This window comes from Clupea harengus, chromosome 13 (genome assembly GCF_900700415.2).
Source record: "Clupea harengus chromosome 13, Ch_v2.0.2, whole genome shotgun sequence".
Taxonomy (NCBI): Eukaryota; Metazoa; Chordata; class Actinopteri; order Clupeiformes; family Clupeidae; genus Clupea; species Clupea harengus.
The window spans coordinates 22,656,050-22,670,638 of record NC_045164.1 but is presented as its reverse complement, the minus strand read 5'-3'; the positions used below and the strand labels follow the sequence as shown (position 1 = coordinate 22,670,638).

The 14,589-nt window shown below is 40.4% G+C and overlaps 1 pseudogene; it reads right to left on the bottom strand.

Annotated features, from left to right (window-relative positions):
* Positions 1 to 1,089: 1,089 nt before the first annotated feature.
* LOC116223108 lies at positions 1,090 to 2,080 on the bottom strand (annotated as a pseudogene).
* Positions 2,081 to 14,589: the final 12,509 nt, after the last annotated feature.

Below are 14,589 nucleotides of genomic sequence, written 5' to 3'. Positions count from 1 at the left end.
AATTGCCCCACCAGAAATGTCAGGCTAAAGTCGACACTGCTACTGTGTAGTACATTTTAGATCGTGGTAGTGAATTAGCCTACAGCTTATTTGTCAAACATCACAGAGAGCTAACTAGGTTAACCTGCAACTTAGGATCCTTCAGTAGGCAACTGCTAGCAAGCAAACCAAGGCATGTTGGCATGTTCCTCTGATTTAAAAAGGAATGCTGATGACAAGATGAGGGGGATAGAGAAAAAGAGCCTTTCCCAGTCGCTTCCAATTCACTCAGAAAAACACTCACACACTAGAGTCAGTATTCATATTTTATAGAAACATTTAGCACATAGTTTAATCCAAAGCAATTTACATGCAATTACAATGTTTATTTGTTGAATTGTTACCTTGAAGACCATTTACTTTATCATTTGCAGAAAGGAGTCTAAATATATTTTGCAACAGTTTAAAATAAACTTAAATGAATATCTGAATTGCCGAGTTTAAGTGACTTCACTTCTGCCTCTGACGTAATTGTCGTAATACACAAAGTGGTACCTTTGACCAATGGTGCTTTTTAAACCTTTACATATGTATTCACTTATTCAAAACAGAGCTGCAATAAAGCTATTCTGGTGTGTAATTACCACATGTGGATGTCAATTCCTAAACATATAATGTATAGACAATTTCATTAGGAAATATAAATACACTGTCATTTACAAAGAGTGAGAACATGCTGCCCTTTTTTCATTTTATATATGATGGAAATATTCAGGTGTTTTACCAAGACATTTTCAGTTCAGTTTCATTTTTCCGTTATACAGATCAGACCTGATTCTTCTTAAATAAAAATGGAAAAACATGGCAAACCACAACAGCGGCTGGTACGTGGGCCTATAGGGTCCTATTTGTACTATGCAAATGAGACTTGATCTTTCAACAGTAAATTTGTACCTCAAGTGACTAAAGAAGCATCATTCACTGCAGGCCTACTCAAAGGTATTGTACAGTATATTAATAGTTACACTGTAGAAAATACCAGCTCCAGTAAATCCTTGTTAAATCATCAGAGTCTGGTGTGGGTGAATGAATGAGGGCAGGGCACAGCAATCAGTACATAGACCCCTGCGATGGCAAAGCTACCATCCTTGTGCGCTGAGACTCCAAGCTTGCCTGAGGTGGTGGCGAGATCTTATGAATGATCACTTTCAGATGCTTTCCAAAGGAAGGCGTAGAACACGGGATTAAGGCAACAGTGCGAGAAGGCTATTAGCCGACACAAGTAGAAGGCATAATCCAGTCTGATGCTCACATTACAGTCATTAAAAGGATTCTGGTCAGACAAAGACTGTAGGAATATAACAATGTTGTATGGCGCCCAACCTACCAAAAACACAACCACAATGACAAAAATAAGTTTCACCGTCCTAATTTTCTTACTTGATGGGGACTTTAGGACAGTCTGGAGTATCCTGGAGTAACAAAAACACATAATTCCAAAAGCAATAAAGAAAAATATATTTTGTTGATATGCTGCTGCCTTTTTCCATCTTAGGTCATCATACTGGCAGTGAGACTCGTTGTTGTGCGTTTGAACTTTGTTGTGCAATGTTGCAGGCATGGCCGCTACCACACTGAGTGCCCATACAAGGAGTGTCAAAGCAAGTGCGAAATGTTTGCGATTTTCACCACGGTCAGACAAGGGATACACTACTGCCCTGTACCTTTGTAGTGTCATCACCGTCAAAAACAAGACGCTACTGTAAAATCCAGCATAAAAAACAAAATTGACCATCTTACAGATCGTATCTCCAAGTGTCCATTCAAGGAGAAGATAGAATGTCCAGAAAGGTAAACCGAGGGTGAACATAAGATCCGACAGAGCCAAATTAAAGATAAAGCAGTTGGTCATGGATTTGAGATTCTCGTATTTGATCAGGATCACAAGCACCAATAGATTCCCGAAGAGGTTGAGGATCGTCATACGACAGAGGATAATCGGAGTAGCAAAGGAACCAAAGGCAATCACCTCGTACTTGCTGCAGTCATCACTATAGTAATCTTCATCATAGTCGTAATAAAATGAATTATTGGTCGCCATTGTTTCTGAAAGGGCTTAGCCTACAACAAGACCGAAAAATCAGTAGTTATATACAGACACAATGGGAATGATATGTACAGAAACACACTGCATAGTCTCTCATAATAATGACTTACTATCTTACGAGGAAATATTTCATAATTATGAGGTCGAAATCTCATAATGATGAGAAAATATCTAATTATGATGAGATAATGTACAATGGACCGGTGGGCCTACTGCCTCCATACTGCCTACAGCTTTGCCCCAAACCTGATTGCATAGCCTCTGAAAGGTACCTATTAGCATATGGGTTAGCTTGGTAGTTAAAACCTATAGAAGTTACTGTACTGGTATAGCTGCTCAAAAAGGAAGGGAGCAAAACATTATGCAAGTTGGATGCACTCTCCACCTGAACAATCCCAAGAACATTAGGGTTGACATAGCTTACTAATAATATTACAATCTACATTACTCAATTACATTACAATTCCCACTTTCTAAAACCAAGAAGGAAATAAGGGTGGATTACATCAGGTAGAGCCATTGCCCCTGTTATATCAAGTGTTGGGTTCTTTAAATAAATTCAGGGCAGATCTCTATATTTATATTGATATCACAATTTAAACAGCATGCTAGCTATGAGTGGTATCCATACACTTCCATCCTAACCGCACTCCCAATCATCCCTTTTCAAAGTGATTTTACTGTCCCTTGTAGGGAAAAAAACAGGCAGCCTAACCAAGTCTGTTATAAGCCTTGGGATCAGACTGCATAAAGGTGTTTTAGTTTACTGAAAATCTTTCAACAACTTTTTGCAAATCTTGTTGGTATGAGATTATAAATTGTATTGACAACATAAGGTCTTCAGTTTTTCCTGTTGACATGATATCATGTAGGCTGGCTATATACACACACACACACACACACACACACACACACACACACACACACACACACACACACACACACACACACACACACACACGTGTACATATATATATATATGGCCAGGTCTTCTTACCAATGTCTTCATATAGGAACTATATAAATTACAGTTCCTTTTCTTTTTGGGCCTCAATATCTCCTTTGTCTATTTTTAATGGACCGCTTACAGTTGTTGTAGCCTAAGCCTGCACTTGATTTATGTTCAACTGAAATAACCCCACTCCAGATCTAGAGCATAGTTTTCATTCACATTCATTGATTCAGGAATTGACCAAAATATTTCCAAATCTTCACCAGAATCCCACACTATCTGCTGCAGATATCCAGATTACTCCCTCTCACATTTTGTTAATTGGATTGTTATTTCGTGGGCAGCAGTTCTCTCAGTTGTGCAAAAACTAAGCTTACATACATATATTAAAGAATACTATGCTTTTGCATTAGAATAGTATGTTGGAAAGAAGAGTAATAATTATCTCACCTTAGTTTTCACGAGAATACTATATTGAAAAAATTATCTAGTTGTTCTCTCGCCTTTGTTTCCTCTTACCGTCCATCCCTTTAAAAAAAGAAGTATGCTTTTTCAGGTGCCTGTCAACCTTAAACTGACTCACACTAGTCTCTCTCTTCCCCCTTCCATGCGGAACTGAATAAACCAAATGCTTATCAGTTAGTGGTTGACGCTGTATGTCAGTTTTTTTTTTGGCACAACTCCTTTAGTTCATACCGTCTATCACACACAACTTACTGTGCACTCACCTTAATACATATAAATTAAACACAAATATAGACGGCAGTTTGTGAAACACGACAGTTTGCACTTGCAAATATTTTATTGTCGTGGACGCATATGATTTGATTGGGCGACGCTACTCCGTTTAGTTTCATAAGTTAAATAACACCAACATGCAGTTATTCTGGTAACCGTATGTCCAGTATGAAAACATAAAGCATAGGATCAAGCAGCGTACATTTCCAGACAAAGAACTTGGTCAAGTATTAACATCACCTCTACCCTTACGATAGAACGGAAAACGTTGGTCCTAAAAGTAATTTTAAAGCAGGAAATGTATAGCTGATTCATGGTGCATTGAGCGTGTATAGCTAATGCTGGTGGAAACAGCTGTGGTATGATTAATTGCTTGCCACTTGAGAGACTCACACAGATCCAATGGCGTTCTATATACTACTTTTCTTAGTGACTCCCTCATCACCAAGGAGGCTTGGAGGCTATACGTTTAGGGTAGTTTGGTATGCTTGCCATCTTGTGACTGATGAAGATGCAATACTCTCTTCAAATAGTAACAAGTGAAGTTGGTTTGTTAAAACTCCAGGAAATTTTACACAGCCAGCTAAATTACATTTGTATTAAACTAAATGTTGAAACTCACTAATTTAAAAAAGCTTGAACACACACAAACACACACACAATTCTGACAGTTGTCTGATGTATGTGAAATAAAAGTCCTGACATTCTAAGCACTTCCATAATATGTGAAAGATACAAAATACTTTATTGAGTGAATTGAACAAAGACAGACAAGAAAGTGAAACAAACATGTTCTCAGCAACTACTACTTAAAATACTTCAACATCAACGTTTTGTGAAACTCAGAGACATTAGATATTATATGGCGGGCCAAATAAAATTACACCGTGTCCCATTCAAATCGATGGAACTTTTTGCAACATTCAGAGGAGCCGGCGGGCCGGATGAAATTGGCCTTGAATTTGACACATGATGTAGTGCTTTCTCACATCTGGCATTCAGTTGAACATTGAGTCATGTTTAATTATTTTCGTTGATGTATAAGAAGTACCTGAATACATCCAAGAAGACCACATATTAGAGGGAAATCTGATTCTGCGTCTCCCTTCTGGTCTCACACATCAATAGCAATAGCCATAAAAAACTGATTATACAGTAACAGATGGTTCAATCCTTTTAATTTACACCACTGTGTTCACGTATATTTGCAGTTCGTTTTTTGAACAGCTTTCTGCATCTGCACCGTCTTCCGATTGCGACCGTTCAGTCTCACATCTCTCAGTTATTTTTGTTACATCACAACACCCAACAACGCAGGCCCCGTGTCAGGCAGCACGTACAACAAAACCCGCATACAGACCATTAGCTTTCTCCACAGGGGAAGTGGGTGGGTGCAGGTTGCATTACTCTGACTGTAAGAACAGAACATGTTGCCTGTGGTCTGTGCATAGACGGATTATGAAACCATGGGCCCCTGGGCCTGGACATGTAAAAGCCCCCCCCCCCCCCCCCCCCCCCCCTTCGCAATTTTTTTTTTTTGTGCGCTCGCAAAACACGCACGCACACACAAACACAATTAGGCGTATATTTATTTTACCAACAATGTGTTGGATTTTAAAAATCTACTCCGTAACATCCACCTTCAGTGAGGTGTGCACTGCCCTGCTATTGTTTCTAACATTACATGTAACAGGGCCACGGCCGTTGCTAGGAATTCTGGGCCCCCCCTGAAAGAATGTTGGTGTGGGCCCCCGCCCCCCGACTTTTCATCGCCAAAGAGCAATTTTACACAACTTTTTTCTTATAATATATGTATTAGAATTTTTCTTTATTTTTCTGTTCCTCTATGTTCTTGACAGTGCCTGACGCAATGCACCCAATTCGTTTATTTTTTTCAATGAACCACTCAACAAAGAGTCACTGGATATTATTATGTCATGTTATTATTATTCACTATCCCCTTCACTGTCTGTAGTAGCTTTGGTTTCACTGGAGTTGGGTAAAGGGGCCTGGCTCTGTAGACTGCAAGGACAGTGACTTGAGTAGACTTATAAATAAATCTACATTTTGCCATTCATTACCGAATCAAAAGAGCTGAGAGTGACCTAATGTGTAAGTAATTGCCAATGGTACAGCAGTTCACTAATAAGTCAAAATAGCCAACAAGTGGCTACCTCACTCACTCACCATCATCAGCATCTTTGGAGTGCTGGGGGTAGGGGTCAGAGGAGGCTAGCTGATTCTGGAGTAGCAGCACTTAAAGGTTTAATTATTTAATTTAATATTGCTTTTGTACACATTTATGGTTATGTTTTATGGAACAACTGATGAGGAACTAACCTAGTCTTGGCATTAACATAAAACAAATCTAAATTGGCTTATCAATGCCATAGCTCTAGACAAACAGCAAGCTGTAAGATTAGCACCTGCTTAACATTAACAAGACTCATGTCAATAGGCTACCATAGCAGTTTAGTTTTAGTAAACACTCATGTAAGAATGGAAAATTGTGTCCTACTGCTACTGGAATTTTCTGACAGCGTATTATAACGTTTGGCGAATTATAACCTTACTGATCTTTTCTGTGGATGATATTTAGAGGATCATTTTGTAATGTCAGCCTTGTCAGGCGATTATTTTATACTGCTGACCACACGTAACGTTAAACGTTACAGTTTTTCTCGATTGCTTAAGTACGATTTTGATCGTTTTGTTTTGTTTTTCAAAACACCTCACACAATTAGCACAACCACACACCCAATGAGCAAAACACCTCAGCACACATAAAGGCACACATAAAGGCAGAATGTCAACAGATGCCCTCACTGATTCAATATACATAAACACATAGTATATCTATAGGTGTGTGTGTTATAGGTGTGTGTAATCTCTGTAACATCAAATACTTTGTTCCTGTCTTTTACACTATATCAGCTATAGCTCTCCGACAGCATGTCCACATTTTCAGACCAGTCAAGGACTCTCAGGTTAGCAAGAAACTGATCCACTGCTAACAAGCACTGATGAACCACAGCAAAGCTGTGCTGTGCTCCGCTGCGCTGCTCGACAGGGTCTTCCTGACCTGGGTCTGTGTGATTCAGCCACCACCTGGGATGCAGACCTAGAAAGATGCAGGTGGTGGTGCGCTACTGTGACTTTGTGTCCATCTAAGCCATCAAATTTGGACAGTCATTGGGACTGTCACAGACATCAGACAACACAAAGACTGATGGATGTTGGGAGTTTATTGAAACCAGTCACAGCCAGGGGAAGTGGCGGAATAAACTTGCGTGATAAGCGGGGAGTGGAGATCCGGCGCTTATGTCGGCTGGGGAATAATCCATATGTGATACGAGCATGATGTGAGAACCGACAAGGGAGTGAAGGGGGTGAAGAGTTTAAGTAAGGTAAGTGCCAAGTGTGCGGGATCAGTTATCAAGTGATTGGGAAGGTGTGTGAGTTTAAGTAATAAAAGGGGGCATGGCCGGAGCTGGATTCAGCGCAGACATGACAGGGACTTCATGAAAGCACATCATTCAGGCACCTACAGAGGCAATAACTATAAACTGAATATATTACATACTGTGCTGTTTGACTCTCTGTGCTCTGTGTCAGTGTATTAAGACCTTTCAGAGCGAGATACGACCTAAGAGTTCAGTCCCTATGGATCACATCAGCTGTGCCATCATTCTGTGGCCCAAGTTGAGGAGACAGTGGTTTATGATGCCGCCAAGGGTCAAAATCGAGGGTTGACCATTCAGTGGGATTCCACCTGCCTGTTCCAGAGGCCCTCATCTCCAATGATCAGAGTGCACTCACAGAATACTCTCACACAAGTGTATTCACAAATTAGTATCCGGAGTTCTGTGGTGGTATCCAGGGCTGTAGTGGAGGCTAAACGCACGTAAACGCCGTTTACGCACCTCTGGAATTTTGGAAATAGCGTTTAGGCACCTCTAAATAGCGTTTACGCATCTCAAAGTGGCGTTTACGCATCTCAAAGTTCCCTGCGCGTTGTATTCTGCCGTTGGAATAATCCAAAATAAATGTGGTGTCATTTTAAATCACCTAACACTAAGTTTCATATTGTTGAACATATAAACGCTGTAGTGTGAATCATTTTCATCTGCGCTGTATTATGGTCTGTGACCCTCCAATCAGTGCCTTGCAGCTGCGGCGGCGACACCAATAAGGATCCAGGAAGTATGTAAACACATACACGTTGTGGATTAGCCTGCCTGCCTACCCGTTCGGAATGGATTCATTAGCCATGGATATCAGGCGTTTTTTTAAGAGACCATCGAGTGCTATCACTCACACAGATGCCCGCAAAAGGCCTCAAGTACAAAGTAAGACTGAAGAAGATCAATTCACATTTTTAAACGTTGCTTTGGTTCGCACAACATCGCATTTAGACAGGGACAAACGCTTTTAATAATGTGCTTTCAAATACGATGAACCGGCCAGCCTTCCCGCTTCCATCTAAATAGCCCTAATAAAACGTAAACTCTTTCAGCAATTGAAGATGCACGAGTAATTATCCTCACGCATATCGCTGCAGATTAAGTTTATTCATTGAAAATTGTAGACAGATTCTTGGCAAGCCAGTTAGACATAGCTAAGTGAAATGTTTTAGCTTAGCTATAGAATCTTCCATTTTCGCAGTCGTCAAATATACAGTAAGTGTAGAAGAAGAGCAACGGCAGAACAAGCATAAACCCGACCGCGCCTTCATTGAGGCAGCGGTACTGTTTGCCTCCCTTCCGTGTTTTTTCACTGAGGTTTTTTTGTCAGATCAGCAAGACTAAATAGGTTCTACGCATGCGCTCAACCCAGTTTGTGAGGGATTGCGCAATCTGAGATGAGGCACAGCTCGTCGCTGCCTCACCGTCTCGCAGTCTCCTCTCTGTTTGAACAGGACATGCGCAAATTCAGCGATTTTGATTATTAAAATGCTCGAAATTATTGGAATCATGCAGAAAATACATGTATAGCGCAGATCAGTAGAAAAATATTAATATTTATTTTATTTGGTCGTTATTTGTTTTTTACTTTCATGATGGCAGGTGAGGCTGTAAGCGAAATACACTGGAAACATAGATGATTTGAAAACAAGTCAGTTCTCAATGTTAAAAAAAAAACATGCTGGAAAGGCTATTCATGCTGACATAGGTAGTTATAGCCTATATGAGTGTTCAATCCAACACAGTAAGTGAAGTCCTGGCTGGTGAAGCACAAGAGAGCCATGAACCCTAGAACACGCCCCTGTAAGGCAGGTTTCTCCAATGGTTAAAGAACAGGGGAAGTGTTTAATTGCAGCATGGTTTCTGTTTATATTATACTTTTCAGCTGTAACACCCTGGGCCTGTTTCCAGAGGCCTTCATTTTTTTAAGGTCCTATAGAGGTCCTTTCTTTTGTCTCCACCACCACCCCCTTCATTTTTGTGAGGCCTACACATACTTTTCTTTACTGTTTTCTTGAAATATTTTAAACTACAAACACATCTATTCACTGTCATTGATTTAATATGACTTTAACTGATAACATAATGGAATACAGCTAGGTCAGCCTTACAGAGTTGCGACGCTTTGTGTTGCGTTGTTTCGCGTTGTGTTGCATCGGGTCGAGGTCTGTCTGATCATAAAATTCATAGTTTACCCACCTCTAATTTTACCACTACAGCACTGGTGGTATCCATTCATAAATCTGCCCTCCCCCTACAGCCACACGGTCCTCGTCACTCTGTCTAAAGTACTGTGGGCATAACTACACTAGCTTTCCCTCCCTCAGTCTCCTGGTTTGGTTTTCTGTTTTGGCTAAAATATGGCTTCTGGTTCAGACAGATATCTCAACCCAGTTCCATTCCAATCCTATTTTGTAACATTAACCCCCAGGAATTCAGGGCTAGATTAATACACTTTAGTGGTTTTGACAGGCTCTGGTATTTTTTTTTAATGTCAGCAACTTTAGTTTGTGAAGTTCATATATTCATATATACGTATCTATGTATGTTTTTGAAAGATAAATGTAGGCAGTAATTACAGCTAGAATTCCTCAGACGTATTCCCCAGAGGCTCGTCAGTCTTCCCATGGCTCAACTGGTGCAGCAATGTGCTAACAACACCAAGGCAAACATGTCTAATGTAGTTAATAACACGTATTTCCCAATCATAACTGGCGTAATAGTGTAGGCAGCAATTACAGTTAGAATTCTGGTCTTCTTCAAGTTTCACCAGATGTCACTCACATGACATCATAGACTAGAATGTTGCGAGAATTCTACTTTGACCATAGGATTCTACTTTGAACATTAAAATTCTACTTTGACATAGAACTCTCACACTTGAACCTGACTGAGACAGAAACAACCTTACAAAGAGCTTGCTGCCCACGATTTTGCTTCATATTGATTACTTATTCTTGTTTGTTTACCTTGATTGATTAACTTATGTATTTAATTGATTTATTTTGTTTAATTGCTTATACGGCTTTTTTGACTGAGTTATTTGTAACAGTAGGCCTTAATTTAGAGGTGAGTTTAGCAAACTTAGCATTTGTCAGAAGAACATAGAAATGGAGATGATGAAGAGAGGCAATGGCTACTCTGGCAGCAAGGAAGAGATGGAGCTGATCAGAAGACAGATGAACTGGGCTGAGCAAGTCGACCTTGCTTACCCACTGGAGGAGTGTGAGTTCAAAAGGCAGATTAATGAAAGAAATACACTCTCTTGTTTTGGTAATATTTCAGTAAACTACTGTTACTGAACATCAACTATAGTGAAACCTCAAGTGGAACCAAGCACTAAACTGTGGCTAATTACTGTGGGATATTTCAACAGGCTGGAGTGAGTGCTGTCTGACGGATCCTCATGAGTGCATGGGTGATCACCACGCGCCACGAAACATGCCAGCTGAGGCCAAGCCGGACAACGTGGTTCTCCTGGACCAGGCTCAGGACAGCTGGGACACAGAATGTAAGTTCAGAAGGCAGATTGAAGAAAGACAGGATATGGTGGATAGGATGTTCTGGTACAGAAATATAGCTATGTTTTTAGATATAACAATGATGTGTCATGGTATTTATAGAATATATAACTGACGGAAAGACATTTGTTTTTGGTGATATTTCAGTAACTTTTTTTATTGAACGTCAACTACAGTGAAACCTCAATGGAAACAAGCGCTGCATTGTGGCTAATTCCTGTGGGATATTTCAACAGGTCGGTGTGAATGCTGCCTGCTTGAGTCCATGGAAGATCACCACGTACCCAACAAGGAGCAAGCAGAGGCAAAGATTGAGCTGACCAGAAGACAGATGAACTGGGCTGAGCAAGTCGACCTTGCTTACCCACTGGAGGAGTGTGAGTTCAAAAGGCAGATTAATGAAAGAAATACACTCTTTTGTTTTGGTAATATTTCAGTAAACTACTGTTACTGAACATCAACTCCAGTGAAACCTCAATGGGAACCAAGCACTAAACTGTGGCTAATTACTGTGGGATATTTCAACAGGCTGGAGTGAGCGCTGCCTGACGGATCCTCATGAGTGCATGGGTGATCACCACGCGCCACGAAACATGCCAGCAGAGGCAAAGCCGGAGGACATCGTTCTCCTGGACCAGGCTGAGGACAGCTTGGATACAGAGTGTAAGTTCAGAAGGCAGATTGAAGAAAGACTGGATATGGTGGATAGGATGTTGTTAAAGAAAGTATTAGTATATTTTATCATGAATGTCTTTTTGTTTTAAGGTTTCTTCCAAAATGCTGTGTGCCCTGCTTCTCCATGTAGATTGGACTTTGGAAGACAATTAGCAGAGTCAAGAATGTTAACCCAGAAACCTAACGTATATGTTTACATAAGATAAGAAGGAGAGAGCGGGTTGTGAAATGTCTTGTTACTGGGCAGAAGTGAAGGTATCCTAAGTGCATCCCAGCGTCTTGACTGTCATACTGTGTAAACATTGGTTAATAAAAGGACTTGTTTTCAGCATGGCACGTCAGACAGACTTAAGGTGTCTGTCTCCGTCAGGTCCTGTTCGAAAACCGTCCAGTTCACTTATATGCTTGGTAGTGTTTTTAATCTGCTAACTAACTGTTGAGGGTCTTATCCCTGACATTTATTGGTCCTTTCGAGCCGGAACCCAACAACACCGACCGCCTGGGAGCAGACTTCAGGAAGCCGAAGACAAGTGCACGTCCTGCCGAGAGAAACCATCGGCAGAAAGTCCCACTTAGTGAATTCTACGTGGGCCGGCGGAGAGGGCTCTGCTTCCAGGGAGGCTGGTCTGACGGGGATCTGAAGCAAGGTTGAACACACAGCATAATATGAAGTAAGTAGCATAAGTTACTGAACGAACGGACTAAAAAAAAAGAGATTCGAGGTCTCTTAAAAGCGCTAGTTGTGAATGGATGTACATGTGTGAATGAGTGCGTGAATGGAGTAAGGAAATTAAGCAAAATTAAAACTTTGGAAAATATCTGAGAGTACAAACTCCAAGGGATGGTCCGGATTGATTTATCAATCTAGAAGCTCGGCCTCCGGATATTTTTTCATAGACTCAAGAGAAGTATTTTGCTTAATTCAAAAAAAACTCACCATAATTAATGAATATGAGTGTGACTAGAGCAAGTGATTAACAGTCTAAAAACAGATAGAAACTCTGTGGTACAAACACCAAGGGAAAGCCGGACATATTTTTGTCTAGAAGCTTGCTTTCCGGAGTCTATATCTGACCCATTTGAGGTATTCTGTTTTAATCCAAAAAAGCTCGAAAATGGGTAATGAATATGAGATGGTTTGAAGAAAGTAAGAAGGCAAGATGGTTTTAAGAAAGTAAGAATGAGATGGTTTGAAGAAAGTAAGAAGGCAAGATGGTTTTAAGAAAGTAAGAATGAGAAAGATTGAGAAAGTGAGAATGAGAAAGTCAATGGAAAGTGAAGAAGAAGATTAAAAGAAAGTGAGGTTAAGTGTTATTCTTGTAGAGAAAGAGGGGTAAAACTGCAGGCTTGATAAACTATAGAGCTTTTTACGGTGGCCACGTAAGAACTCTATACATTTATCTGCTTTGTTCATTTGCACGCACTTTTTAGTCTTAAGTGCGTGAAGGGGGAGTTACTAGAAATTATGTAAGACATAAATAGAGTTGAGCATTTGTGAATGAGAAATTGAGATACTGGCATAGACAGACACTGCGCACGCGCGCAATCCATGTGTCTCATTGAAATAGCCACCAGTGACTGTGGCTGAAAATAAACACAACTGTAAGAAGCTGAATGCTAATACTTCCAGAAGGATTATAACCCTTTGTTTCAACGGATAAGTGGCTCATTCAGAACTTACTCATTGTGTTTCATTAACCTTGTTTGTGAGTCAGAACGTGCTTGTTTCAATTGGTTGAATCCTACGGGCCCTCAAGAAGGCAGGGGTGTGGTTTTTCCAACAACCCAAGATAACCGGTGGTTTGAATTAATTAATTAAGCACGTGACAAGCAACACAAGGCAATAATCAAAACAGAGGGAAGAGGTCTTATTGGATATAAAAGACCTTACATTGTACTAATTTGATTTAACAGCACAGGTGGGGAAGGGACGTATTGGAATTGTGATCATCATTGTGTATCATCTAATTATCATTGTATCATTATATGATAATGATGGCGATACTGCTTAAATAAAATAATACAAGTGCAGATCGATTTGAGGATGAGGAATTTTGGTCTGATCAACTAAAAGATCTCTATCCAAATAATCGAATTGCATGAATAGCCGCAGGGGTAGAGGCCCGGAGTTAAGATTAGATTAGATTCAACTGTATAGTCATTGCACAGAGTACAAGTACTGAGACAATGAAATGCAGTGTAGCATCTATAATGAAGAATAAAGGAGTATGATTTAGAATAATCACAGTAATGAATGGAAATTATAGTAATGAATGGAAATAATTCCAGTGTTGCAGGAATTGTATTTGCAAAAACGAGTTCATTAGTTTCATTAAGAGATTGTTTGGTGCTCCGAGGCGAGACTAAACGTAGATTTGAGGGGGAACCTACCGTTTTAAATTGATATTTAAAACTAAAATAAGCAAGTGACCAGTTGTTGGCATAGTTTACTTGAAGGTATTTTGTGTAACATCTGTGAAGAGAGAGCATTTAAAATTGCTGAGAGCGCGACGCGCATGACACGAAAAAGATCAGATTAAACTTTCTCTCGTTACCTTAGTAGTGCGCCGTCAGAGGGCATAACAAGAGAAAAGTGGAAATACGAGATTGTGATGTGTTGTGAGCTATTGTATGTGCCAAAGTACTGAGTGACTAACATGGCCCGGAATGATTGTAGATTGTTTTTTAAAACGTAAGATCGCTAGCAGCTACTTCGACTTTTTAAACAAACCTGTGTGATTGACTGTTGGGACAAAACAGAGAAGCACACGGGTGGGGGCTGTTAGGGGGAACAGAGGACTCAATCTCACACACGCACGTCCACACACACACACACACACACGCACACACGCACGGTCGTAATTAGAAGGAGAGGAGGTGAAAAGAATAATAATCAGACTACACATATTAGTGTAGCTCGACAGTACTGGCTCTCCCAAATTATGCGAAACCTTTCGTCCTTATGGTTGACTCCAGACATGGATTCATGACGTCTGTTTTGCTTCGAGTATGGGGGATCAAAATGAGACCCATCGCATTTTATTCGACCCAACTCGACCCGGTAGCTCGTGCTACACCATCATGTGTACAAGCAGTGCTCGCGGATGCATCGGCCGTTCACGCGTCAGCAGAAATTGTGCTGGTTCATGAACT